A 27,307-nucleotide genomic window follows, 5' to 3' on the forward strand; every position below is an offset into this window, starting at 1 on the left:
GAAAGACATACTTGAAAGTAAAGATGAGTGGCTCATTTTTGACTCAGATATTCCCACCAAGTTCGGATCTCAGAACAAGGCCAAATGTTATATTTCTGAAATTGGTGGTAAGATCCGAACTGCTCACCTCTACTTGAATGTTGTGAACCTGGATCCATTTAATCTGCAAAGTATAAGATGTGCTTTTATGTACACAATAAAAAGCAACTATTGTACTCTAAAAACACACAATTCAATCTCTGGCTCTGTAAAATTGTCTATAGCAAATGTCCAATCCTGGTATTTTAAATCCTACAAGTCTGTAGGCGGAAGAACTCACCCATATGAGGACAGCAGCAAATGATTGCTGTGTTTCTGGTTGTGACAGTGATGGATGGTATGATCGGCGACTCCTAGTGCAGAGAGGCTGGGTGAAGCATGTGGAAGTACAGTAGCCGCCGGGCAGGAGGCCCAATATAGTACCTATCAAGTTATTAGTCAGCCACACATTGACTCTGGGAGGGGGCAGCCAAGTTGGCATAGTGGGGGGATGACACAATTCAGCTCAAATCACATCATTGTCCTCCTCACTCCAGAGGTTTTTGTGATATGGTGCAGGGTGACCGGTGAAGGTGCAGGGGGAGGTGGGGTAGGCGCCTGGGAGACTCGTCCTCCTTTCTGGGTGGACGGGTGTGCCACATGATTTTTGGGAGCCTCCCGGCTTTTCTGGGACGGTAGGCAACTATGCTTTACACTGGTCAACTAATTTTTTTTGTAACTCAAACAAGAAGAATATCACACTGTTTACAAGTCAGGATTGCACAGTAATTGAAATATAGCAGATCTCAGAATTTCAGCAGCTCTCAAACAGTTCTCAATAGCTTCTAAACAATTCCCAGTAGCACTGCAGCTCAGCAGGGATATCACCCTTTTACAGCTTTTACTCATTGCATTCACAGCCTCCATGAATCTCAACTGTGGCTCCCATTGCTGACACTTCTGCAGCGGTTATACAGAGCACAATCAGTGATAATGTTTTGCCCAGTGTCTTGTCTCTCACTGTAGATAGGCAGCATTTTACCCCGCTCTGCACTCAGCATGGAATGCAGTCAGGAAGCTGACGGTCGAAATGCCGACTGCCGGCTTCCCGACTATCTAATCCCGGCAGGGGTCTAATGACAGGCGTCGAAATCCTGATGCCTGTCATTATCTAGCTTGATGCCCGGCATACCGATCGAAAGTAAGCCAGGCAGCAGGTGTGGACAGCCGCGTTTGGGGTAGGGTTAGGTTAGGATCTCCTGGGGGGGGACTTAGGGGTAAATTCATCAAAGGTCAGTTTGATGGTCGATTTGAAGAGTGATTTAGCTCTTCTCAAACAGACCCAAATCGAATTTTGAAAAACCAGTGATTTTGCCAGATTTACTATAGTTCATTTTTGAGTTCGATTTGCAAATCGAATTCAATTTAGGTCGATTTGTGAAAGTGATTTGTAGTTCAGTTTTGCCTTTGAAATTGCAAGTTGCACCCCAAATCACAAATCAAATCGATCTTCAAATCAAAATTGTAACACTTGTACTAATTGCACAATCAGTCAAAAGCCTACAATCCTTAGCTGTTCTAATTATCACTGATTATGGACCATGGCACACATCCTTTAAAAGAGGTGCATGTGTAGAGTTTTGTTAAACAAACTCCCGATACACAGCACAGAGAGGTGTGTGAGAGAAATCCTGGTTGTGAACATCCTAACTGTAGGTACATTATGGATCCAGGACGAAGAAGGCAAAGAGAGAGGGTAGTGGAGGATAGTGGGCATTTGGAGAGAGGTCCTTCTGGAGACAAAAGTGATGCTGCCATTGCAGAATCATTTACAGAGGATGCTGGTGGCCATGAGTCAGACGATATGCCTGTATTGCAACCTGGCAAAATGAGATCTGGGTGAAATATTAATTTTAGTTAAGCATAAAACTGTGCATTAGTGGATGCTTTGCTTCCAAATTATCATTTATTATTAGGGAGGAGTGCCAGAAAAACTTCTGCTGCATGGAAGTGTGCCATGTGGCAAATTGCAGTTGATAAGGTAAATGCAGTTGGTACTTTCAAATGCACCAAATTACATTGTCTCAAAGATTTTCAGACATTCATTGCTTAGTAAAGCAAAAAATGGCAGACGAAATAAATAGTGCCATTGCCACTGGTGGTGGCACACCTCAAGATATCTCCTTTAATGAGCATGTGGAAAAAGTTATAAGCATAATCCCTATGGAACTTGTTGCAGGGGTGTATGTACATGACACATATGAATACCCCAATATCGCTAAACAGAAATAATTGCTTTCCAGACTTTGATTGTAGTTCCAAAGCACAAAAAGTTCTTATTGCAACAAAAAGTAAGTTACACGCTTTGATCTATCACAATTAGCGCAAAGACAATTAAATACAAAAGGTACAGCCAATACATACGCATGCGCCCCGGATCCAGGTCGCAGTCATCAATCCTGACGTCTGCTGTCATCAAATGGGTATGACTGAGATCTAGCCCCAAAAGCACAAGCCTATATACCTTCCAGAGTGTTACACCAACAATAGAGACAAGCATACGTGATTTCACTGGTTCTTGAATCTTGTCATTCTGGTACGATGCAGGCCATAGGACAGTTCATATGGTGACAACAGGGATATGGTCCATCCCTCCAATACTGATTAAGACACTACATACAGAGTACACATTCTAACCAATAATTCCACATAATCCATAACCACCGAACGCAAGATGTGGCTCCTTTGCCGATAGATTCGGATTTCTGGAATTAAACAGGGTGTCAGTATGATGCCAAACATGACATGTCTACTAAGTTCTATACCTTAAATATCATATATACATTTTACACCATAATGATTTGCTAACAAAACCTCTAATATTATAGTCAATGCTAGGGAACCTTTTATATATGTTCTTGCACAAGTGAATGTGAGATATTTACAGGAATTCATCAGTATGTGTTGTGCGTCTGTATATTGAAATAGCAACTAGGTATATGTATGTGAGTATGCATGTAAGCGTCTATGTGTACGCATGTGGATACACATGCAATCATCTATGTGTGTGCAAATGTGCATCATTGTATGTGTCATGGATATATATATATATATATATATATATATATACAGGTTGAATCTCCCATATCCAAATATTCCGAAATACGGAATATTCCGAAATACTAAATATTTTCAGCATGACTGAGATAATGAAACCTTTGATTTTTGATGGTTTAATGTACATAAACTTTGTCTAAGGCACAAATTATTAAAAAGATTGTATAAAATAACCTTCAGGCTGTGTGTATAAGGTGTATATGAAACTTAAATGAATTTCATGTATGTACACAAACTTTTTTTGATGCACAAAATTATAAAAAATATTGTCTAAAATAACCTGCAGGCTGTGTGTATAAGGTGTATATAACACATAAATGCATTCTGTGTGTATATTTGGGTCCCATTTCCAAGACATTTCATTATAATATGCAATTATTCCAAAATACGGAATATTCCGATATCCAAAATACCCCTGGTCCCAAGCATTTTGGATATGGGAGACTCAACCTGTATATATATATATGTCTTTATCCATTAACTGGCATTTTTGATATTATTATTATTATTTATTAGTATTACCAGTTATTTATATAGCACACATATTCCGCAGTGCTTTACAGAGAATATTTTGGCCATTCACATCAGTCCCTGCCCCAGTGGAGCTTACAATCTGTATTCCCTACCACATGCTCACACATACTAGGATTAATTTTGTTGGGAGCCAATTAGCCTACCAGTATATTTTTGGAGTGTGGGAGGAAACCGGAGTACCTGGAGGAAACCCAGAGAGATTATACAAACCCAAGCACAGAGAGATTATACAAACTCCACACAGTTAGGGCAGAGGTGGGAATTGAACCCATGACCTCAGTGCTGTGAGGCAGTAACGCTAACCATTACACTGTCTGTGCTGCCCAACACCATCTGTGCTGCCCAGATATTATCTCTGTATGAATCTAATTCCAAGGTGTCATATACAATGAAGTTGTTCTGCTCACAGGTGACATAGCAAGCCTTTGCAGGAGTCAAGAAGTCTGATTACTCAACAAAGGCTTTCCTATGCTTATTTAGAATGTAAATGTCAGTCCCTCTTAACTACAATAGCATTGAACACAAGGCATACTATTGTTAACAATAGTCAAACTTCTGACAATTGTCTCTAACTTTGCAATTTAAATATTCCTAAACACCTCATAGTATCTTTGTATATTTTAATTACTAGTCACAGACATGTACCCAGAACCTGTTTCTCATCACTGACTAAACCTTGCATAGATATAAATATACATATACACATTTGTGCGAATCGGATTTCGCCGATGAAGAGCAGCGTCCGATCTACTCTTTATCAGCCCACAGATGACTAGATCGTCAGATAATAATTACAAATGACCATAACCAATTATTTGACTTCGACACACAGATGCACCACCACTTCGGCATGTGCCTGGTGAGTATCTATATTTGTAACTGCATAAATTTTTTATTTTTAGTTTGCGCCTACTTTTGGTAGTTGTGTTTTTTTTGTTTAGGATACTCTTTATAATTTCGTTTTTGTTACTGTTAAAGTTTTTTTCAAATGATAAATGTGTAATTGTTTGTTATGTGTCAGTAATTTGTGTATTGTTACTGTTTGATTGAAGCACAAAGGAAATCTGCACCTGAACATTCACCAGATCCCCAACTAGATGATGAATTGCCAGGTAATTGTGTTTGCAAACATTTGTTTACTATTACCAAATCACATAACTCTCCTTTGTTATGAAGTTAAAATATTACCAATGTTTTAATTTACTGTTATTAATTAATGACACAGTGTCTGTCATTGTTTTTCATTATCAATGTTTATTTAGCATGTTTTTTTTTTAGCTGTAAAAGTTTCTAAATGTGTTTACAATGTCAAAATTAAGTTTATGGGCCACGCTTGATTTTGTCAAGTGTTAATGTTTTGCAAAAATGAAGACAAGTGTGTTTAAAATAAAGTAACAAATTGTTTTCAAACTAAATTAAGGACCATCTTCAGAATGGACTTAGTTGGCCTCTACTGATGCTTTGCTTGTAAATGATCCAGCTGATGTTGCCCAGAGTCCCACACCTCTGTTGGAAACATCTGAAGATCTGGCCTTGATTGTGGTATGGATCATTAAACCTACAAATGTAAAAATTTCAATAAGATTTTGTTTTGGATTTTAGTTATTCACTGTACAGTTTAATGTAACATTTTTGCAAGTGTGTTTTAAATTTTGTTTTTTATAATTACTATAGATTTCTAACCATCACACTTGGAAAAATGCCCCTGGGCCCAGCCAAGTGGCGAAGATCCGAATTTGGCTATGTTTACGCTTGTTTGCAGGCAATATCACCCACAACACCACTTGCAGATTCCCAAATCTCACAACCAGAACAATCAACACCACCCCTGGAAAACCAAATGGGCAGAGATTTCCTATCAGCCATTTCTGCATTTGAACAATCCCAAGTTTAATTTATGTCCACTCAAATGAGGCAAAATGCTGTAAATAATAAGCTCCTGCGCAAGGTAACGAATGCATTAACCAATATTAACGTTACACTAGAGAATATTAATTCTAATATGCACATTATGGCCTCATCCATTCAAAATCTAAACGAAGCAAACATCACACAACAACAAACATTATTGAGTGGTTTTCTCTCCACACAACAAACCATAATTAGTATTATTACTACCGTGCAACAGGCACACACAAATGCTATCGCTGATTTAAGTAACAATATAAGTACAGTAGCTGACTGAATGTTAGATAGATTTGTAGAATCATTACCTGCCACATCCAGTAGCATTACCCCAAACACAAGGCAAGAAACAATTACAAAAACTCGATCAGGCCTCAGAACCAGAGGAGGGTTAACTGGCAGGAATGAGGATGTTCCACCAGCTGCGAAAAATCATAAAAGAAAACGTTAAATGTGAATAGTTTTGGGGTTGTATGACTGTTTGTGTGTTCATTTGTGTTTTGTGGCTGGGTACAGTATTTGTGCATAAAGACTATATTTTTTTCATGGAGACATTTAATTTATTAGTAAATGCAGAATAAAATATATTTGCATTTCTATTTTTGTGCAAAAATGTTGCAAAGTGTTAATTTCTGTTTGTGAAAAATATTATTGTGTAAGTAAGTTGCTTGGTTTGTGTTTGTTTAATAAAGTTTAAAGAAATGTGTTGCTCCTTTTTTATTCCAAAAACAAACAAAACAATAAAGAATAAGCTTATTATATTGTTTTGGATTTGTATACAAATGGTATTGTGTGTATTGGTCAAATGTAAATAGAAAAAAAAACTTAATGTGCTGTTACTTTCCGTGTGGGCGAAAAAGTATCGCGTGTTTACTCTTTTTGTCTAAGCGGAAACATGTGTAGTAAGTTTCCTTGTAGGCGAAAAAGTATCGCTTGTTTACTCTTTTCGCCTAAGCGGAAACATGTGTAGTAAGTTTCCTTGTAGTCGAAAAAGTATCGCGTGTTCACTCTTTTCACCTAAGCGGAAACACAAAACAAAGTAAGTGGATACAATGTTTAATGTTACAATGTTTTGTGTGCTTCAAATTTGCAAAACAAACAGTATCCACCACATGTCTGTAAGTTACATTCAGATTTTAGCCAAAAAAAACCTAGAAAGTTTAAAGGTTTTGAGCGTAAAAAACAAACAAACATATAAATTAAGTTTGTTAACTTTAAAAAAATAACCACAAGAAGGCTTGGTTAGTTAAGACAAAACATGTGGTCATGTTAAATGTGGATAAGTGTCTCCAAATTAAGGAAATTAAAACAACAAATGAGTGTTCAAAAACACTTATACAGTATGAATGATTATAGGCTATGTTTCATTAACTTTAAAAAAAGGAAAAACAACTTACACCTGAAATAGCTTGCAATTAGGGAAGCCCTAATCTGCCTTCCACTTTCTGAACTCACAGTCATTGGAGGGTAACAACACACCTACTTGCTCACTGTCTATTCCATAATCAGGGGGTAGTGGCTGATTTAAAGCAAAATTATGCAATAGGCAAGAGCACAGCACAATATCTGACACTTTAACTGGATTATATAATAAAATTTATCAAGACACCTGAACCTAGTTTTTAATAGTCCAAAGGTGCGTTCTATCATGGATCGAGTGGATATATGTGCCTCATTATACTTATGCTCAGCAGGAGTATGCCGATACGACATTGGAGACAGAAGCCATGAAGTACAGGGATAGCCTAAATCACCTGAAATTATATATATATATAAAAAAAAGGTCAAAAAAGAAACACAGTTTTTAAGAGTGTCTAAATTCAAAACAAAACAACTTAACAACTTACCCAGCAACCATCCCCGGGCATTTCACCATACTCAATTCGGCATTGAGGGATGACATTTTGAGGATGTAGGCATCATGACAGGAACCAGGATAGCCAGTTACAACACTCATGATTTTAAGGTTTGCATCACAGACCACCTGCACATTCATAGAATAGTTATGATGGTGATTTATGTACAGGTGTGCAGTATTCCTGGGTGGTCTCAGCCCAATGTGTGTGCAATCTATAGCTCCAAGAATATTAGGCATGTCAACAAACTATAGAAGGCTACCCTAATTTCATGCCACTGTGCTTCATGGCTAGGAAAACAGATGTAGGTGGAACAGCGGGGGGTCATTGCAGCCATGACTTGCCCAATGTGCCTACTAAATGTAGGCTGTGAAATACCAAGAACTCGCCCAGACACTGATTAAAAGGAGCCAGTAGCAATAAAATGCAGAGCACACAGCAGCTTGTGCAGGCCTGATATGGCACGAAACCGTGCAGTGTCTGGCTCAAGCTGAGTCTTGACGAGGTTATACAGCATCATAATGTTTGAACGTGTCAGGTAAACATCTGTATAGCTTCACCAGCAGACAATGCATTCAGATTTAACCGCCCACGGAAGAACCTAGGCCTGCGTAGGCTCTGCGGTACCTCAATAAGCTGCTGTTGTTTCTCTACTTCAGGCTCCTGGGTCCTCTGAGTCAGGTGGTGATTGGCATACAGCAGGTAAGCTCCCAACATTGCATAGCCAGGATTTGCCATTATAAGAAATGTCACAGTGCAGAAGATGCTTGTGTACATTTTAATAATGAGACCAATTTAAAAACAACCAATACAATAAGATTTCCAACATCAAATCAATTCTATGGAGTGAGTCTATTATTTGGGTGGTTTGTAATTCGATTTCATATTCGATTTAGTGTGTGATTTGCAATCGAATCATAGTAAATAAGGTTGCTCAGTGTGGTTTAATGTAAAAGTACCAATGTTTTGTCAATGTTCGATCTAGAGTCGGTTTGTTGTGAAATTCGGTTTGGGGTGCGAATTACCATTCGATTTAGGCTTTAGCAAATACTCAAAAGCAAAATTGCATGCAAATCGAATGAAAATCGCACCTCAAATCACTCAAAAAGTCAAATCAACCTTTAGTAAATTTACCCCTTAAGGAAAGGCACCCCCCCCGGGAGGGTTAGGATAGGAGAAGGGGGGGTTAAGGTTAGGCACCCCAGGGCGAGGTTAGGGCTAGACACCCCCCTGGGAGACTTAGGTTTAAACTGCGGGGAAGGGGGGTTAGGGTTAGGCACCCCTAAGGGAAGGTTAGGGTTAGGGGGTTAAGGTTAGTAATAGTTAATACACTTACCTGTTGGGATCTTCACTGCCGGTCTTCCAGTGGTATTTCATACCGAACCCCTCAGCATCTCCCAGTCTCAACTGCATATATGTAACCACAAACACACTGTCCTGTTGCTGACTTAAATAAGTTTTGGTGCGTAACGGCTGCTCTTGGTGGGAACAGTCCCTATTGGTGTAATGGTCAGGAGTCTTGTGCGACTTTTCCCTTTCCAATGCATCTTATTTGCAAAGCAAGACAATGCAGGTGCCATGGGGAAGCAATGTTGCCACTCTCTAGGCAGCAGCACCGCTTGCACCCCCTAATTAAGGCCCTGGTGTTAACCATAAAGCCAAAATGTATTTTGATGATGCTAAAGTTCATTAAAACATAGATAGATTCCAACAGAAATTTGTTTAAGACTGGAAGAATTATATATATTTTTTGATGCAGACGCTGGACTTCACACACTAATTTTAAACATACTAAGAGGTGCTACCATGTAGTGCCATGCAGAAAAAAGAAAATGCAGGTGCACACTCTAAGCATTAATAACACTGATAATCAAACCAATGGTGATGAATTCTACAATTAACATGGTGTATAAATACGGTTCTTAGCACAGGATCTATCTGGTACAGTAGGTCCCTAGAAGACTGTCTTCCTTCTAACAGTGTGTGGAATGGATATCAGGGAATCCTAAGTGTGCAATCTCTCCACAGCCACAGTGAAAAAGGTAGAATGATGAACAGATACAAGGGGGCCTGGGATTCTAGAACTGAATAGTACATTAGCCTCTGTATCTGCCCTGTTTCTCCTGGGACCCCATATATGATCTTGTGGGCCACTTATTGTTTCCCAGGGACATAAAAATTGGGTCACAATTTCATTTGATAGCTAGTTAGGTTTTAAGTCTACATTCTTAGCTCTAATATTTTGGATGTAATTATAGCATTTACAAAATGTAAAATGAATAGAAACTAAAGCATAGTTCTTTCTTTACAAAGATACATTTTGAGCTGTGGAAGTCCATTACCGACTGATTATTTTATCTGGAACAATGAATTTTTTTACATAAAAAGTTTAGATAAAACGTAGAGGATTTTGAAGAATGTCACTTCTCAAAAGCAATTAGCTGGCAGGAAAAGAAGACACAGTTTCATTGTCTAATTGCTTTGCAGCACCTTGCAGCTAATAAATTTGTTACTTTGAATTATTAATGAGAAACGAATATTTGACTTGCTGCTTTGAATAGAAAACCGTTTATTATCAGTTGGCATTGTTCCCTCTGAATAATGAGCCTGGCACTATGGGTGCTACACAAAGGTGAATAAAATATGTTTCATAATTCTTGTCATTGTCATTTACTGCTTAGAAAAATAATTAGAAATTGGGTGTGTTCCCATTAATAGCCTTTCCTGTAGACTTTTAATTTTCTGTGCTCAGCCAGTCTGCACAGATTATTTCTTGTTTGTCTCATTTGGCAGCATGATAGGATAAGAAACTGGATACATGACTCCATCTGACATAATCATGCAGTTTCTATGCATTAAAGTTTTGTGACTGTCATCATTTCACCAGTCATGCTCCCACTGTTGCTTTAAAAGACTAAACACCAATTGAAGGGTAGCCACGAAGAAAACCAAGTGCAAAACATCTCAGATTTTTTTTATAGTACCACCTATGTACATATACCAAAAGAAAGAAGACACAAACTGTATTCAATGTCTATGAAGTGTATCATGCTTTGTTATTGCCATTAAAGTTATAGGTTCAGTCTCTGGAATCCAAGTACTAGAAAACTTGGCAAGTCAAGAGATGTTATATTTAAGGTAACAGCACAAATTAAAGAAAAGCTGAAATTTGAAAGGCAGAACAAGTACAGATGTTTCCACATACATCTTATCTCCGTGCGCTACAAGTTGTGTTAAACATAACTCATTAGTGTAGTGCGACTCTGTAGTGCTGAGCATCTTTTCATGTGACATTTTACCTTCAAATGCATCTTATTCACAGAGCAATGCAAATAGGATGCACAAGCAGCTTCTGTTGATTAAAATGAGATGTGGCATGCCTATATTCTGTGTGTGACTGCTGGTGCATCTGCATGCGAAATGCTACCTTACAGTGTCAGCATCTGTGATACTGTAAAGTAGCATTTCACATGCAGATACACCAGCAGTTGCACACATGCTGCATATCATATTATTATAGACATACTGCATATCATATTAATCAGCAGAAGCTACGTGTGCATCCTATTTGCATCACTTTGCGAATAAGATGCATTTGAAGGCAAACAAATGCACGAAAAGACCTCTGGCACTACTGAGTCACGAAAAGGCATGGCGTGACTAGAAGGGCTGTTTAACGCGCAAGAAAGTAAGTTGTATGTGGACACATCTGTATGTGTCACTTGATATGCCAGCAGCTGGAGACACATCTGAACCAGAGAAAAGAACATCTGCAAGATCAAACTTTGGAAAAACACCAAGGAGATTCTATGAGGAATTTGTAAATATGGTGTTCAGTGAACCTCTAGACATTCAAGATGCAAAGTCAAGTAGCGCCATAATGTTACTGTGTTAGAGCTCCACAGTGGAACACAGATGTGTTCTACTTAGCTAAGTGAGACCCTGAAATGTAATGCTCTCCACATTCTATTTACTGCTTGTATCCAGCACCTCTACTAACACAGTCACCGTTGGTCAGTATGCTCTGCTCAATTTCCGCTCCATGTTGAGTGTCTGTTACATGCATAACTGTGAGTTTGAAGATCTGCTGGTGTATACTAGAACTCACTGCCAACAGTACACATATATTTCAATATCAATAACTGAATAACATGTGGAAAAATATCATTCAGAGAGGTTTAATTAAGGGGATCTGATGGCATGTAGATGGGGTCTGATGGCATGTGTGTAGAGTTTGATGGCATGTGGTGGTCTTATGGCATTTGGGGATTTTTTAATGGCATGTGTGGCGATATGATGGAATTAGTGGGGGATCTGATTGCATGTGGAGGAGGTTTGATGGCAAGTAATGGCATGTGGGTATGTCTGGTGGTATGTAAGGGGCATGTTGGGATGTCAAATGGAATGTGGGGTGTGTGATGGTGGGGAGGTTTGAGGGTCATGATAGCCATTTACAACTTTTTGTCTTCACACCGGATACTGTAGCAGCATGAGGGAACATGAAAAGTCCATTGGAGACTATTTGTACACTAAACAAAGCAGTAAGGAATTATTTTGATATGTGGGGAGATCTGATGGGCATTTGAGAAGATGTAGGGAGGTCTTTGGGGTATGTAAGGGGTACATGGGGAGGTTTGTTGGCATGTGGGGAGATATAGCCTTTTTCATTCCATTGAAGAATACACATATTAGGGGTCAAATGTAATAGGGTGGGAGTTTAGAAGCTGTGACAGTTTTCTCACACTTTTTAAACTCTGACAATGTAATAGAGTCCGGGAACAAAGCAACAGAGCAAACTTTGTTATTTTGCCAAAACCCATGGATGCTATGGAGACCAGTGCAAGGACTTAGGTGAGTATAGGTTTTTTTTTTAACAAGTACACCCATGGAATTCTACTTGGACAAGGGGACTAACCAGCTGGCAGCAGGTAAGTATGTGTGAGTGTGGTAGGTGTTGCAATAAAATTGTACAATTTACAGTGTGTGTCCTGTGTTTTATTAACTATTTTTTTTCACAGCAGGGGTACGGGTGCCGGCAGCCTGCTGGCACTTGTAGTTCCATGGTAAAAAAACAATAGTTTTACTCTATTTTCACCACTATTACCCACAGATCAGGCATGCGGGGAAGAGCCCTGGGCTTCAGCTTAAGTCTAGGGTGCTTGGGAGAGGGGGGACCCCTTTACTGGGGGGTCCTCACCTCCCCTGAAATCCCTGGCTTGCGCTGACTGGCTTGGGATGATAATGCTTAGGCTGGGGAGACCCAGTGATAGGGTCCCCTGGCTGTGGAATTATACCCCAGCCGGATTTTAGCCTGGTGCTGGTTTTAAATAGAGGGGGAACCCTACGCAATCTTACCCCCTTATTTTTAAAACCAGGACTGGCTCAGCAGCCCAGTGCTTGTTCCTAAAATACAGGCGAACCTTATTTTATTTTCCCCCCATATTTTAAGGAATGGGACAGGCAAACCTTACTTGTTTTTTCCCCATATTTTAAGAAATCGGGACTGGCTGAGCAGCCCGGGGCTGGTTATGCTTTTTGGGGGAGTGCCTTACGTAATGTTTTTTTATAAAATTAACACTTCAAACTATCTGTAGACGCAGTAAAATACACAGATAACACTGATCTGTATATTTTTCTTCCAAACTCGCGAGGTGGTCTATTTAAAACTTCTATTTAGGTCCAGGTTTGCTACAATTACACTCTTGGTAAATTGATGAGTTGTATACTTTTCAGTGAAAGTACTTTCCAGTTTGCCCGATGGTGAGTTCAGTTTACTCGGGTTTGCAATCTCACCTGAGTTTTTCAGTGGAAATAGAGAAATGTCTTCCAAACTCACCCACGATTGTCTTTAGTAAATTTGCGAGTTGAAAAACTCACTCAAGATTGCAATCTTGACCAAACACGAATCTTAGTAAATTTCCCTCCTGGAATCAGGCACTAAATCGTAAGAATAAGACAAGAAATCAGTAGGGTTAAGACATTTAGTTTTTAAATGGTGTTCACACAATGAAGCAAAAAGTAGAAAAGGTATTCAAATGATGGTCAAATTTAAACATTTATTTATATTTATAATGAAAATATGAAAGTATGCAGCTTTAATAGCCCTTTATAATAATATGCTTGTAAAGAAAGACTTTAGTTATTTCTTTAACTTGTAAACAATAAAACATTATTTTTACTACATTATTTTTTCCTAATACATCTTTCTGACCTATTCCATGTCATTGGCATTTCTCTCTCCTAACATGGATTCCAGATGGGATACTCTTTTTGATATTTTTACCATACAAGAACCAAGGGAGGGGGAAAATAATTATTTAAATAGTAGGGATGTGTTCGCCGACCCCCGTGTTTTGGTTTTGGATCTGTATCTCCTTCAAGGTTTTGGATTTGGTTTTGCAAACCACCCTCAAGTGTTTTGGTTTTGGGTCTGGATTTTTTAAATAAAAAAAAGATAAAAAGTTTTAAAAACAGCTAAAATCAAGTAATTTATGCAATCCAAAACCCCAAATCCGGATTTAAACTCCGGTTTCCGAACCGCAAAAAGATCAGAAACGTGACCTGGATTTAGTCGGATCTCCTCAGGAGATTAGAACCGCGACTCGGATTTACCCGGATTCACGAAATTCGGGTGGATTCAGATTTCTGGAGAACCGAACTGCACAGCTCTAATTCTGAGAAGCCTAAAATTCCAAACCACTGATATTTGCAAAGATTGCCTTGTGGGAACACTCATTTCAACATATAGAGGCTTATGTAATAGAGCACAGGTTCTCAAACTTGGTCCTGAGGAGCCCAAACAGTGCATATTTTCCAGCAGGGCCATAACTAGGGTAGTGCGACCTGTGCCATGGCACAGGGTACCGCAGGGCAGGGGGCATTTTTGGGCCTGGCAATTTTCCTGTTTATTATAATTCTCGCTTGTAGATTCCTTTATTTTATCCCCAACATCTCCTGGCCTCCCCTATTTCTTTCCTGGCCTTTCCCCATGAAGCAAGAGAAAAAGAAAAGAATGTCCTCTTTGTTGGCGCAATATTAGATTTTAGTAAAATATAACTTTTAATATTGGTATTAAAATCACACAGAAAAAAAATAATCTTAAAGTGCAATATAAAGAAAATACTAAGAATGTGAGTTAAAAAATAAATTAAATAAAGATGACTCATGTCTTGTGTCTCTGTAATTGTCTTGATATTTAATATATATATATATGGATTTGTCATGCAACACCCACTGAAAAAAAGGACATCCAATGAGTCCTACGTAGCTACAGTATGTTCTTAACTAAATTAATGTGTGTAACACTGTTATCTGATAACAATATTTGAGACTACAAATGTATCTATTTAATAGTAGCTCTGTCTGTAATAAACAGTGTAGTGGATTAATTCATAGCAGACTAATTCAATGTATTTAACGTTGATGTATTTAGGTAATTGCTATAATATATTTATATTTATCAGATGCCTGATATATTGTGGTAGAATCCTTATGATAAATGGATTCTGCTTGTATATGCTGGTAATTTCAGCTCACACACAGTTGTGGTACAGATAATATTTATATAAGTGTATGTGTAAAGCTCTTGATATTTAAAACCTCAATAAGTTAAGCTGGATAATATACCCTGCAATGTGCTAAGCTCAAAAAGTGGGGTAGCAAGTGGTTAACTAAAGGTTGTAATTGCTGAGATCCTAAGCCAGAAATAGATCAATGTAAATGGCTGAGGTAAATATGACTGACGGATAGTAGCTCATATATGTTGCTAATGTAACACTTCTCTGTCCTTGAGTATAGATATTCATGCAGCATTGATACAGGGAGATCAATTAAGTATTAGTTATGATGACCTCCTTACTATTAGTAAGTAAAAGATATTTGCACTGTTAGTTAGATATAAGAGCTGCGTGCATGTCATTTGAACACAACTCATCAACTAGCTAAATAGTAGGAGACATTGTCTCTGTTGAATTGTCTTACCATATGCCACTTATTATGCGGCTCACATAGGAAATGGTGTTGTCAGCGCTATAAGGCTGGCAAAGGTAAATTGGTTTGATCTTAAATCCCTTTAGGACATGCCACCCATTGTGCTACTCTTATGGATAGTAGCATTAATAGTCTCCTCTTTTGAATAGATATGGCTAGTGAGGGTAAATCAATTTGAGTTTAAATCACTTCAAAGCTTGCCGCTGATTATGCGGCTCACATGGGTAATAATATTACTAGTCTCCTTTCACAATGAGTATAACTGGCATAAGTATATTATTAAACGCAGATCAGTTGAATCTGTGTATCAATTAACCCCAGTAGCCTGGATAGTGCACAGTATTTTACTGCCTTCTAGTTAAACACTTCACATTTGTTTAGAGAGCAAGTAAAATCAGGGCACAGTACATCAACAATTAAGAACAGCGTTGTTGGTCTGAGGGGGAGTATATGACCACGTTTTACAATAAAATTGTCATGACCAGAGAACACAGCACTGAGTAGTAAAAACTACTCTATGAACCGATGTACGTTTCACAACTAAAGTTTTTTCAAGGCAACCCGAGTTAGCCATGGAGCCGCTTAATATTCAGATATGAAAGCCTTTCATAAGATCTCTCAGAATCACATGCTCTGATACACCAATGATAGGTGTTTAAATGAATAACCGGAGAACCTAAATTATGGGTGTCACATGTATAGGCATCCACCAATCAAATTAATCAAATCTATCAAGAAGAGGAAAGAATTGGACTACATGTATTGTTACATTATCGGGGTATATTTATTAATAATAATATTAGATGTCACATATATAAGGATAGTAAATAGCATACATCGGGAGGATGAGACTTCTACAAATATGGATCTGCTATTATCATTTGTAGAGACATATTAAATATTAATTCTCCTGGTATATATATATACAAATAAATGATAAAAATAAAATAAAAGTAAGTATAAAAAAGTAAATAAATAAATAAATAAACAATCAATATAAATTCCCTGGTATCCGTATCTCCGTGCAATTCAAATTTCCATATATAAATCATATTAAAAAAAATTATTATAGAAAAATGACAAGTAGGACATGGATGACTTTGAAGTTGGAATCATTGAAAGGAAGAAGAAGAGATTACAGAGAGACAAATTAGATTTCTCGCAAAATAATGTTTATTGCTGGAAAAATCAGACTCAACGCACTAGGTACACTCATCCCATTGACTATTCCACTTCAGAAATTGACTCTTCAGAGGGGGAAGGTTCAACCCATATGCTGTACCCAGATAGGAATCAAACTTTTTTAGATTGTACCCCCAGAGAAATCAGGAACAGTCTGGGAATAGGAAATTCAAGATCAGAAGAGGCAAGAGGAGGAGGGGGAAGAAGAAAGAGAGACATGAGAGGATGGCAAGAGGAACTGAGGGAGCTAAGGAGGAACAGGAAATAATAGATCCCAATGAAAAATGTCTTAAGGTCATTAACTTAACGGATAGATCCCTCACAAACGATCAAGTGTCCCTATTATCCAAGGGCCTCTCTTTTTCCCCTGTCCAACCACCCAATAGATTTGACTGTGAGAAAGATCTCCAGTTGTTTATTAGAAAGACCTTGCTAAAGAAATTCTTTTGTAATAATCAAGAGCATTTAGCATTGTATAAGTCTCGCTCCTCTATCACAGAATTTTCAGATGATGATATTACAAATGATCAGAATCTTGGAAGATATTGAATCAGGTGAAATAAGCACATTGTAACAAGATCTGAGGCCTTTTGGCCAGGCTGCAATTAAGCCCAAATCAGTATTTTTTCCAGATATGAAAATTTGTCCTCCTGTAAAAGTCTTTTTAGATTTGGTATCCAAATATTTCGATAGACTCCTTTCAGAAAACAATACCTATAATACTCCTGATAATCTTACAATTGAGGAACGATTAGCACTGTACCAAATATCTAATTGGCAGGATACCATAATAAAGCATTTTGATAAAGGAGGTAATGTGGTACTATGGCCCATGACTATGTATGTCAACGAATTAAACAAACAGTTGAATGATACCCAGTGCTATAAAAGACTCACATTCAACCCTATTCAGGATTACCTAATGAGATATAAAACTTTACTATCTCAGGCCCTGAGCAATGGAATTATATCCAAAAAAGATTACAAATTTTTGAAAGTAGATAGTCACAAGGTACCAACACTATACTTACTGCCAAAGATCCAAAAAAATGACCGTATCCCTCCAGGCTGCCCTATTGTATCTGGGAAAGGCAGTTTAACAGAAAAAGCCAGCATATTAATCGACCAATACCTTAGACAGTATGTTCTTTCATTACCCTCTTATGTTAAAGATACCATGGACATGCTAATTAAACTCCATGATTTAACAGTCATTCTGGGAACTTGGATAGCCACTTATGATGTAGAAAGTCTTTATACAAGCATACATCATAAGATTGGGATTCAGGCTGCTAAATATTTTCTTGATATGAGTAAGGACCAGGAACTTAAGTCATTTCTACTCATATTATTGGAATTTGTACTTACAAATTTTTTTTTCATATGTAATGATAAATTCTACCTCCAGGTTAGAGGCACAGCTATGGGTACAAATTGTGCCCCTACCTATGCTGGCCTCTACCTGGGATGGTGGGAAAGAGAACATGTCTTTACGGAGGGTAATGAGGAGTACACAGATCATATTCTAATATATCTGCGGTATATAGATGATATTCTGGTACTCTGGGATGGTAAGAACGATCTTTTAGAGGAATTCATAGATAAACTCAATAACAACTGCCTCAATTTGAAACTGACAGGGGAGGCTAGTCAATCCTCAGTACATTTTTTAGATCTGACCATTCAAATTATGGATGATGGTCACATTACTACTGATATATATAGAAAACCAACCGCCACCAACAGCATTCTACATTTCAAGAGTTCTCATTTACCAGCTACCTTAAAAGGTATTCCTAAAGGGGAAATATTGAGGACAAAAAAAAACTGTTCAGAAGAGTATATCTATCAGGAAAGAGAGACTTAATTATGTAAAAGGCTTACCTAGAGAGGATACAGTAATCGATTGATTAAGAGAACTAGGCACAATGATAAGTCCTATCACAGATAATCTCTACTGGTCCCCAAAGTTAAAATCAAGAAGGAAGAACCAGTGAGATATGTGGGGACTTTCAATAGTAAATGGATGGATAGTAACTCAATCCTACAAAAACATTGGCCAGTCCTATTAATGGATCATGATCTAGCTTCTATACTCCCCAATAGAGTCCAAACCAGCTGGAAACACTCTAAAAATCTCAAGGACCTGCTGGTCTGGGGTCATCTAACTTCCTCTAAGAAATCAATTTATCCCTCCGAAGGCTCCTTTAGCTGTAAAAACTGTAAAGCATGCCAATATATGACCCCAGCTAAATCTTACTATGACAATTCTGGGAAGAAATGGAATATCAAGAATTACATTAATTGTAATTTGGCTGGAGTGGCATATCTCCTTAAATGCCCACATGATAAGAAATATATTGGCGAAATGATTAGACCCCTAAAGGTCAGATTATTAGAGCATGTCAATAGCATTGAAAATGCTAGCAATGACAAAGCCAAATTCAAAACCCTTACACCTGTGGCCAAGCATTTTTTATGATTCCACAGGGGTAACCCTAAGGGATTACAGGCCTTCGGTATGAAACAGATCCAACTGGGTGATGTAGACAATGAGCTCTTTAAACTTTAAACTAAAATGATTTTTTTAATGAAGAGAGTCCATCCCAATGGTCTCAATGAATATAATAGTCTTCTGCCCTTTCTTTAAATAGATATTATGAGACAACTTATATGTACCCTGATCCACTCTGTACAGAAATGGGCACACTAATTAATAACAGAATTGATTGTACCAGTATTCCAACACTGGCAATGTATCATTCTGTATGATAAATGATCAATGACTCTATAATATATCATTTGACTTGACAACTTCATATCCTAACCATCATTGAAATAAAATAACATAATAATAATTATGTCCAAACAGTTGGACCATAACTCCTTTCCCTCTTTTCAAAATACCACTGATGATGAATATAACATCTCCTTTTTATGGGGACTAGTTTATATGAAATAACTTCTTAGGGTTTTGTTTTCTTATATTCCGATTCCTTTTGGAGTATTAATGAAGTCAGTGGAGACTGTCAAAAGTAGAAACAACCATCACCAGGTTTACTATAGTGGTTCTTTTTGACTAATGGACAATAAGATCACTATATCAGTGTATCTATAATAACTTCATTAAAGAATATGACATTTATATATTAATTATAATTCTCAATTTTCAATCAAATCCAGTTAGTCTAACTACTATGATATCGGTATCTATAGGAATTTTTTATTTATATTATGACTATCCTATTTTGCGTTTCATACCTGTACACACTGGGATTTTTTAATAAAATCTGTATCATTTGTCACTAGCATTGGGCATATATATTTTTTAGGCACATGGACCTACCTTTTAACACATTATTATACACTGAATGTTTTGTTTATTTTAGTTACAACAGTTATATTAACTGATAATGTCACTTTCTATACATTTTATATGTATTTATTCTAGTATCACACTGTTGTTAGAACAGCCACCATTCACGCACTTACCTCAATGTTATAGTAATTTTGTTTTTCTTTCTTTTCTTTCTTTTCTGTTAATCTTGTCACTGTTTATATTATCACTTTGTATTGGAGATTATTTTTGGATTTTTATTTTACGACATTTAGGTGCATCATTTTGTTTATCACATTTGTCTTCCCGTGACTTTTTATTTTTATTCTAGTTTGGTTACATTTTTTTACGTTATATTACGTTATATTACCCATCATTTCACCGCACAATTATTTCACCACTTACTATATTAAATCTTGGTAGATATATATATGTATTATCTACCTTAGCTAATTTAATTATTTATAAGGAGTCATATATAATTATGTTTTAATTTATATTCAGCCTGATGCCAAAATTTTTTTTTATAATTTTTCTATAATAACATTTTTTTAATATGATTTATATAAGGAAATTTGAATTGCACGAGATACGGATACCACAGAATTTATATTGATTGTTTGTTTATTTATTTATTTAATTACTTTTTTATAGTTATTTTTATTTTATTTTTATCATTTACATGTATATATATACCAGGAGAATGAATATTTAATATGTCTCTACAAATTGTAATAGTAGATCCATATCTGTAGAAGTCTCATCCTCCCGATGTATGCTATTTACAGTCCTTATATATGTGACATCTAATATTATTATTAATAAATAGACCCTGATAATGTAACAATACCTGTAGTCCAATTCTTTCCTCTTCTTGATAGATTTGATTAATTTGATTGGTGGATGCCTATACATGTGACACCCATAATTTAGGTTCTCCGGTTATTCATTTAAACACCTATCATTGGTGTATCAGAGCACGTGATTCTGAGATATCTTTTGAAAGGCTCTCATATCTGAATATTAAGCGGCTCCACGGCTAACTTGAAAAAACTTTAGTTGTGAAACGTACATCGGTTCATAGAGTAGTTTTTACTACTCAGTGCTGTGTTCTCTGGTCATGACAATTTTATTGTAAAACATGGTCATGTACTCCCACTCAGACCAACAACGCTGTTCTTAATTGTTGATGTATTGTGCCCTGATTTTACTTGCTCTCTAAATGAATGTGAAGTGTTTAACTAGAAGGCAGTAAGATACTGTGCACTATCCAGCCTACTGGGGTTAATTGATACACAGATTCAACTGATCTGCCTTTAATAATATACTTATGCCAGTTATACTCATTGTGAAAGGAGACTAGTAATATTATTACCCATGTGAGCCGCATAATGAGCGGCAAGCTTTGAAGTGATTTAAACTCAAATTGATTTACCCTCACTAGCCATATCTATTCGAAAGAGGAGACAATTAATGCTATTATCCATAAGAGTAGCACAATGGGTGGCATGTCCTAAAGGGATTTAAGATCAAACCAATTTACCTTTGCCATCCTTATAGCGCTGACAACACCATTCCTATGTGAGCCGCACAATAATAAAACAATTCAACAGAGACAATGTCTCCTACTATTTAGCTAGTTGATGAGTTGTGTTCAAATGACATGCACGCAGCTCTTATATCTAACTAACAGCACAAATATCTTTTACTTACTAATAGTAAGGAGGTCATCATAACTAATACTTAATTGATCTCCCTGTATCAATGCTGCATGAATATCTATACTCATGGATAGAGAAGTGTTACATTAGCAACACATATGAGCTACTATCCGTCAGTCATATTTACCTCAGCCATTTACATTGATCTATTTCTGGCTTAGGATCTCAGCAATTACAACCTTTAGTTAACCACTTGCTACCCCACTTTTTGAGCTTAGCGCATTGCAGGGTATATTATCCAGCTTAACTTTTTGGGGTATTAAATATCAAGAGGTTTACACATACACTTATATAAATATTATCTGTACCCCAACTGTGTGTGAGCTGAAATTACCAGCATATACAAGCAGAATCCATTTATCATAAGGATTCTACCACAATATATCAGGCATCTTTATTAATATAAATATATTACAGCAATTACCTTGACAATAGTGACATCTAGTGGAGTACGTTAAATACATGCAATTAGTCTGCTATGAATTAATCCGCTACACTGTTTATTACAGACAGAGCTACTATTAAATAGATACATTTGTAGTCTCAAATATTGTAATCAGATAACAGTGTTACGTAGGACGCATTGGATGTCCTTTTTTTCAGTGGGTGTTGCATGACAAATCCATATATATATATTAAATATCAAGACGATTACAGAGACACAAGACACGAGTCATCTTTATTTAATTTATTTTTTAACTCACATTCTTAGTATGTTCTTTATATTTCACTTTAAGATGTTTTTTTTCTGTGTGATTTTAATACCAATATTAAAAGTTATATTTTATTCAAATCTAATAGTGCGCCAACAAAGAGGACATTCTTTTCTTTTCCTCTTGTTTATTAGTAATCTACTATTGTCCCTGGCAGCACCCCCTATAATCACACCATTAAATACAATTGGTGAATTATTTAATTTTGGGGTTTCATAAACATTATACTTAACATAATTAACTGGTGCAGAAGTTCTCTCCCATGTTTCTTTTCCCTACAATGATACTTTCCCCATGAGGCCATGGCCCTTTTTCAGGTGCACTATCTTGTGTCTATATTTAAAAAAATGGGGGAGCAAATGCTCTCTCTGGCACAGCGCTCCAAAATGCCTAGTTACGGGTCTGTTTTCCAGGTCTCCTCACAGAATCACAAGTGAAATAATTAGTCTACTTGTAAATCTTTTAAAATGTGTCAGTGAGTAATGAATACACCTGTGCTCCTGCTGGGTGACCTGGAAAAAGTAAACTGTGTGGAGTTCTGAGGACCGAGTTTGAGGACCAATGTAATAGAGTATGACTTGAAGCCACTGCGGGAACTGCTGGGTGTCTTCCCATATTTTTAAAGCAGCAATCATTTTGAAGGAAAAACCAAGCTGGTTTTCCCTTTAAAATGATTGCCGATTTAAATATACAGAAAGGTTTGCAGGAGTTCCTACAGCGGCTGTAACTTAAGTCGCACCCTATTACATAAGCCCCATAGAGTGTATCATGAAATTTTGTGCAAGTTGAAGGCCAATAAAGGACGAGAAACAGAAATATGCTTATGAGACATAATGCTGCTATGAATAAAAATTATAGCTAGGAATCAATAGAGGGCTGAGGGTTTTGCAATATCTAAAAGGCTAGAAGAGATAGGTCAAACGGATGATAAGGACATGTTGTATGCCCATCAACTTTAACACGTTAACATTTATTTACATAATGTTTAATTATTGAGGCAAATTTAACCTGACTTTGCAAATTTACTTTCATGAAAATAGATTGGCACTGCACTGTTTGGAAATTATATACCCTGCCTTTAGCATTATGCAATCTAATTGAAGGTTAAAAGTGACCAAAATGAATATGCTGGGTAAGCTTTCTGTTCACTTAAAATATTAAGGGGAATAATAAAAATGTATGTCAAATGTTTATTTCTGTAAAGCAGAACAATGGCAGGTAATAAAAAGCCACTGTAGCTTGGAGCCACTGTACAACGTATATTGTATGCATCCAGACCAAATTACTACTTAGCTACTCTCTCCCCAAGAGACTGTGATTATAATGAAGAATCAATTATAATGAAGACTTAATTATAATGAAAAAAGCACTAGCGAGGATCTGTACTTGGATACTTTACTGTGCGGGCAAGGTATCAGACGCACCGCTGGCACAGGAGAGTTCCACTGTAGTTTTATTCGGATGTTGTAATGAGTACACGGGCAAGGTATCAGATACACCGCTGGCACAGGAGAGTGACACTGTAGTTGTACTCGGATGTTGTACTGAGTATGCAGGCAAGGTATCAGACGCACCACTGGCACAGGAGAGTTCCACTGTAGTTTTACTCGGATGTTGTAATGAGTACACGGGCAAGGTATCAGATACACCGCTGGCACAGGAGAGTGACACTGTAGTTGTACTCGGATGTTGTACTGAGTATGCAGGCAAGGTATCAGATGCACCGCTGGCATAGGAGAGTGACACTGTAGTTGTACTTGGATGATATACAGAGTACCCGGGCAAGGCATCCAGATGCACCGCTGGCACAGGAGGGTGACACTGTGGTTGTACTCGGATGTTGTACTGAGTATGCAGGAAAGGTATTCAGACACATCACTGGCACAGGAGAGTAACTAGAAATGACTCGAGAGCTGAATAGCAAGGGAACCTGTAACAAAGTGACGGCAAGCGAACACTAGTAGAAACGACATTGTACAGGCAACTTTCCATCGTCCAGAGCCCAGCAATATACCCCAAGGTAGCAGTCCATTGGAGGACAGCGTCAGCTGACAACAACCATGCTACCATTGAATGAAGGGTCAGTCATGTGATGAAGACTGTCATGGCTGTGCCCATGACGGCAATCTCGGTAATCAAGTCACAGAGCAGCACATGGATGTCCAAGTGCAAATAAGCCATAATCCTCAGCGCGTCACTCACTGCCACACCTGACGTCTAAGCGCACAAGAAGTCAGGGGAAGTCGGCACTGTGGTGAGTAACAGCCAAGCCTAGGCCGAAACCTGACACCTACTTTTAACTTGTTTTTGGACTGAACCGGACTCTATATGATTTAGTCTATGTTTTATGTTGTACTGTTAATGTATACCTGTATTAGGTTGTACGGTTTTATATAGAACTAACTTGTCTCAAAGTAGATTATAGTACCTATATACAAAATAAAAATATATCATTTTTAAATATACAATATTGACTCATGTATTTTCTATAAGTCAAGGTATGCGCTGGAATTTTTTTTTTCAAAAGTGTTTTTAGTGAAGCCAGGTGGGGCTCCAAATATTTTAGCTGTAAATTATACAGAATTCTATTTTAGGTTGAGCACAGTCAAATTTTTTAAATTTTTCTGTGTGTATATGTGCTAGCACATTTCAATTAGCTGTGGGGTTAACCCTGCGCTAAATTGAATTCCCCCTTAGGCCCGTATTCAATTAGTTTTGCACCTGCGATACTTTTTTGCCTGCCAGACTTTTCGCCTACATTGCGTGTTTTAGCTGCCGAAACTTATCGCACGCGTCCCCGCGATTCACCCTATTCAATTCCAAAGGGCGCGAAAACACAACTCAGCAAAACTTAAACAGACGGAAAGTGCTGTAAAAAATGGGAAAATCAGCCTGACGCCCCCCAAAACATGCACTAACATTGGGGTTCAATATAGATGTCCCCGATTAGCCCTACTAAAGCTATTTGGGGTACATAAGTGCTGTCAGTTGCTTCAAATTAGCATCTTTGCACAAGTGGTGAAGAATAGCATTTAGCATATTTTTTTGTGAAAATAAGTATTCCTGTCAAACTTGGGATACTTGAAAATTGGTGCTAGCATAGTTAAAAGTCGCTAAATTGATGTTTTAAAAACATAAAAAAATGCACCTTCAGCAAATACCTGCAATCAAAATAACACCTCCCCCAAACTTGCAGATCCCCAAAAAGTCTACTTCGCTACTTCCTATGTTTGGACCCCAACTTTGTAATTTTTCGCCCCCATTTTCGAAGTAATTTTTTTGGTTGTTCCTCATGTTTCTTTGATGCTGTTATCCTTTGGGGGACTGTCCCAGGGTGCTCAGTGGTTTCCCCACCTTTGCACCCCAAAACTGCACATTTATAAGACTTCCAGCTGCACAGCAACACAAATTAACTATAAGGATAAAAATAGCAATAATATCTTACATTTTGACATACAGTACAGTGTTATTACAGAAGCAAACAATGTTAAATAATATACAGCTCTAATGCCCACAGGGAGAAGTGGAGCCTGGACAACGTTAACAACACCCATCATCTGCAATGGAAATTAAGCAGCTGGCCCACAGCTATACAGGTTAACCATGAGGATGTAAAAGCTTTTCTTTTCATATTAAAAGTGGCCTGTGTTTGAGGAGCTGCCAAGTGAGTTTTGGGAGCGGAAGGGTGGTAGGCAGAGGGACTGATAGGGGAGAGGGTACTATTAACCCAGGCCCTGCATTGTCTGAGAGATGTGGCGAGCTGTGGAGGAGTAGAAAGTTTCACCTCTGCAGTATTTTGGTTGCATGGTTCTGCCTCCTGGTCTGGAGATGGGAATCAATGGTCTAGGAGACTAACATATAACTTCATCTGCCACTTTGTAAACCAGTATGCCATTTTGTGTAAATCTATCTGTAGCAAGTTGCTATTATGCTCTGTGCTAAAACCATAATCATCTGTGTGTCATCATCATGTCTTTCTACTAACATCTCCCTCACTTGTCCCTGTCATATCCTATTATAAAATGTTTCTGTTTGCTAAAATTATTTTATTTCCTAAAATAATTTTAATTATTACTACTTTCTATTTTAACAATTTATATGATACCACTTTCAACATTGTAACAGGAGTAACAAAAATTGAGTTTTCAAGCCATTTTGATGTTCAGTGCTCTCAGTCGGTTTTGCAACATATACAGATTGTGACATAGTACAATATATGTCAATAGGTTTTAGAATGCTAACTAGTTAGCTATTATAAATGTATTGTTATGAGACAACATATAGTTAAGACTGCATCAACATAGTTTTACCTTCAACTACACCCCATAAATGTACTCAATTCTTATATTCATAATTGAGGCAACAGTGCCCTCTACTGCCTGTTGATATTTGTGTGTATTGCAAAAGATGACCTTTATACCTTTTAAAAGGCCTATATTAGCTGTACTGTGTCAGTGTGGAAGCATCTTTATTCCTGGAACCACACTGACTGCAGAAGTGCCAGGAGATCCCATTTGAAAATAATCCAGTCTCCAGATGCTGAGAGAAAGGCTCCTGGATTTTGCTGATGTGATTGCTGTATCTACTGAAGAATCGACAATTGTAGCCAAGTATATTAAATTTACACTTTTATATTCATTTTGTTTGTTTAAGTATCATTTCTGGGAATCCACCCATCTGGGATCTTTTAGATTGGACCCACTTGTAACAAACATATTACCCTCAATAAGGATTCTCTTTAAACCTTTTATTTCTAGAAATGTCTAACATTTAGTGATGAATTTCAATTAGCCTCGTTAATTTCTTTTTTGCACAATTCAATTACATATCTTTTTTTGTGTGCAAAAGAAAGGGATCTGTTCGAAACCACATAGGGGTAAATTGACTAAAATTCGAGTTTGGTCGAGTTAGCATTCTATGGAGATTTTGGGCATT

This window comes from Taudactylus pleione, unplaced genomic scaffold, assembly GCF_031769625.1.
Source record: "Taudactylus pleione unplaced genomic scaffold, aTauple2 ptg000296l, whole genome shotgun sequence".
Lineage (NCBI taxonomy): Eukaryota > Metazoa > Chordata > Amphibia > Anura > Myobatrachidae > Taudactylus > Taudactylus pleione.